A 4,253-nucleotide genomic window follows, 5' to 3' on the forward strand; every position below is an offset into this window, starting at 1 on the left:
CGCACAGTTGTGGGTGTACCTGAACATGGTTCTCTATCACCAACTTTTTCATGTGACCTTAACATGGTAGTCTAAGTTTTAAGACAGACTACTATTCTTTCTTTAATTTTAACTTGGAACTACACCTGTTCACTGCCTGGGTTACAGAAAGCCAGGGGTGTAAGCCAAAGAACAGATGCACTCTGTAACAAAATCAGTCAGCTGCTAAGAGAAGTCAAGATGCCAAACAAAGCCATACAGGGAAACAAAGGGCTCAAAAACAGCAATGCAAAGCAAATGCCAGGCTCCCCATACTCTGGGAAGTAGAACCCACTGAAAAACCATTCGCTCTTGCAGGGCTCTCTCACCTGAGCAGGTCACCCGTGTTCACATATGGTAGCAATAAAGAATATATTCAAAGAGTGCTCCTTGAAATTAACCTTCATAGTTATTGTATTAGCTTTTGGAGATGATCACTGACATTCTGCAACTGTCTCCCTAACTAAGTTTATACTGCTATGTTAGATATTTTGAAAATGCCACTAATGTCAACAGCCCAACCTGCTGGCAGTTCACTGGCGCCTACTACAAGTGGGAGCCTTTTCCTCAGAGAGAAATTTTGCTAGTGCGGAACCTAGCAAAAATCACCTGGGGGCATGAGGAAAATGTGATCCTTTGTCACCTCCAAGGATGCTTTATTAGAGACCGGCCTGGGTCCTGAGGACAGGTAGGTGGTTACGAATCTTCCTGAGGTCTGCCTGCGAGATCTGATCTGCAGCAGGGAGAGGACAAGCTTTCTTTGATCCACTGAAAAATCCAGTCTTAGTTGAGTCATTATGGAGATGCAGCCTGGAGGGTCCCTGCATTCTTTAAATGTGTCCTGTGAGTTTCTGTCAACCTGACACAGGCTAGAGTCATTGGAGAAGAGGAAACCTCAACTGAGAAAATGCCTGTACCAGAGTGGCTTGTAGGGCCCTTTCCTGACTGCCAACTGATAGGAGGGCCCAGCCCTCTGTGGCACGTCATCCCTGGGCAGGTAGTCCTGGGTGCTAGAAGCAGGCCAAGCAAGCCATGAGGAGCAAGCCAGTAAGCAGTAAGCAGTAAGCCTCCATGGCCTCCGCATCAGCTCCTGCCTCCAGGTTCTTGCCCTGGCTTCCTTCAGAAACAGAGTCTGATCTGAGTTGTGGTAGTTGGAATAAGAATGTCTCCCATTCATATATTTGAATGCTTGGTCACCAGGGAGAACTATTTGGGAAGGATTAGGTGTGACCTTGTTGGAGGAGATGTGTCACTGGTTGAGGTTTCAAAGGCCCATGCCTGGCCTAGGGTCTCTGCCTGCTGCCTATGAACCAGCGTGTAAGGCTTTCAGCCACTGCTCTGGCACCACAGTTGCCAAGCTCTCCACTACAGCCGCCATGGGCCAACCCTCTGACACTGTGAGCACGCCCTCAGTTAAATGTTTCCTTTTTACACGATAGCCTTGGTCATGGAGTCTCTTCACAGCAACAGAACAGCAACTTAAGACACCATCCAAGTTGCCTTTGGTTGTGGTGTTTTAGCATAACAATAAAAACCCTAGCTAAGAAACACACTTGAGTACACCCTCACCCCCTCAAAGGTGCAGTGTGCAAACAGGTACTGAATGCAGAAGTGACAGACAGAGGAGCCTTCCATGAGATTACCTGACATTTGGCAGCGGCCTTAAGAATTGCAGTGAGGTACCCTGATGTACAACACCCAATTTAAACTTCAAAATAGTAATTTATCAGTTTATCCTTGTATGTGAATCTTATATGACAACCAAGGGCACAGGAAGGGTAAGAAAAAGTTACAGGGAAATTCAGAATTGAATGGATACATTTATATCGTCCCAGTGTATCAGAAGCTACAGTAATCTACTTTTTACAGTGTATCTTGTTCAGCAGAAGCAATGCTCACATTCCGCTATCAAAGGCACATTTTGGGGGTGTGTTCTGATCACACCAGTCACTGCAAACAGAACATGAAGCACGTTAAAGACGCAGCAGTATCCTCATTCCCTTTATCTCAACTCTTGCTATTTTCAGACAGGGTCTCCTGGAGCCCAGACTGGCTTGGAACTTAGTATAAAGCCTAGGATGACTTTGAACTTCTGATCCTCGGTATTTTCTTTTCAAGTTGGTTCCAAAGATTCCCCCCCCCCCCCATTCTTTGGTTAACATAGAACTATCACACAAAAATCAAGTTTAAAGCAGTAGTTTATATTTGAGACTTTTTTTTTAAGACACAGTTTCTCTGTAACTGAGCCTGCTCTTTCTAGCACCGATTTCAAATATCTTCAATAATATTATGGAACTATGAATATAATTCAAGTATTTAATTCGTAAGTTATCAGCGGCTTTTCTGAAAGTGAGGCATTGTGTTAGATTTGGCTTACCAGTATTTTCCTAGTAATATTTTAAAAACAGAACTGAAGTAATTATTTTTTTGGGAAAAGAAAAATGATAATGGAGAAGTTAAGATCTAGAATGGACATGAATGGCAGCTACCGTGTTTCACACTCACCTCAAGGGGTCCTAAAAAGCAAGACACACAATCTTCACTTCATCAACAAGAACAGGTTCAGGAAACTTATTTCAGAAATATTTATTAAACATCTACTGGGTGGTTAGGCCGCTGTCATGTGCTGAGGATATGGAAACAGGAAGCCCAAGAAAAGGTTAACTGTCCCCACAGTCAATAAAGCAGCTCACCCCCAACTAACTGAGTGGCCCTCAGCAGCCGAGGAAGGCACAGAACAGGCCCCCGGGGCTGTCTGTGTCTACGACTGCTGAGCTGAGGAAGGGCACAGAAGGCTTTACAGGCCAGAAAAAGAGCCTTGTGACTCCTCCCAAACTTAAGGGAAGGCAAAATGTATGGAACAGAGCAAACTTTCTTTCCTTTTAGGATGGAAAATTAGGGTGGCTGCAGAAACATAAAAATTAAACAATTTTCTTTCTTCTTTTTTGGTTTTTCAAGACAGGATTTCTCATGGGTAGCCTTGGCTGTTCTGAACTCGATCTGTAGATCAGGCTGGCCTTTCACTCAAGGGATCCGCCTGCCTCTGCCTCCCTTAGTGCTGGGATTACAAGTGTGTAGCGCCCCGCCTGGTTTAGACAATTTCTGGTAAAAGGCAAATTCATGACCTGATTCAGAGAGCTCATTCCTGTAATCCCAGCCGAGGATGATAAAGCAGGGACTCCCAAGTTCAAGGACTGTGCCACACAGTGACTCAAGGCCACTAACCCAAGGATACCATCTGACACATGTGTTTCAGTTAACACGACATTTAAGACACACTGCCTATATGTACAAGGACCAAGAAAAAGCCTTTTTGCAATGAATACAGATCTGATGTGCAAAGAACTTGTATAACTGAATTATTAAGACACAGCAAATGAGGGAAGGTTTTCATCTATGGCTAGCATTTTAATATGCTGGACTTTGGCTGTACACTTACTTTGGTTCAACGAATTTTCTAACATTTGGAGGTGTTTGTGTATTTGGGGTGGGGGTGGTCTCACTATGCAGCCTGAGTTGGCCTTGGACCTTGGACCTTCCTGCCCCCACCTCCCACATTCAAAGGCTGCTGGTGTCTGTCACCATGTCCAGTTGTGTGTGTGTGTGTGTGTGTGTGTGTGTGTGTGCGTGCGCGCGCGATCCTGCACTGGTCTGGCAGAAACTTACGCAGCTGTCATTTATCCGCATTGTGCTGATTTAATGTACTGTTTTTCATACTCCAAGGCATGTTTCAGTTTGTTATTTCTAGCCATAAATACACAAGCCCAATAACTAGGTATCTGAAATAACAGCTAATAAAACTCATAACCCCTCCTTTGAAAGGGGGTGGGAAGTAGGACAAGAAAGTAAATTTAAATCCTAAAATTTCCGAAGACGGATATCAAGGTATTTTGGGTCTTAAAGTCGAAGGGCTTAAGATAAAGATCAGCCTCAGCCCACCACAGTCAGTCTCGCTTTTAGCCACGAGGTCCTCACACTGCGACAAACTCTCAGGTACGCGTAAACCTGTAGTTACTTGGAGACAGGGTCCCACTCTTGTGCCCAGGCTGGCCTCTAACTCCGGGCCATCCCCCCCGCCCATCCTCCCTGGAGCCCCTGACTTGTCCGATTATAGGTTTCCAGGCGCGCTCCCCCCCCCGCCCCCAGGGCTGTCTGTGCCCCACGGGCGAGTCACGACGCCCACGGGATGCCGCAGAGCGGGGTGGGCAAGGTGACAGCAGGTGAGCCGCGCGCGG

Source organism: Psammomys obesus, unplaced genomic scaffold (genome assembly GCF_907164565.1).
Source record: "Psammomys obesus unplaced genomic scaffold, mPsaObe1.curated_primary_1811, whole genome shotgun sequence".
In the NCBI taxonomy this organism is placed as follows: Eukaryota; Metazoa; Chordata; class Mammalia; order Rodentia; family Muridae; genus Psammomys; species Psammomys obesus.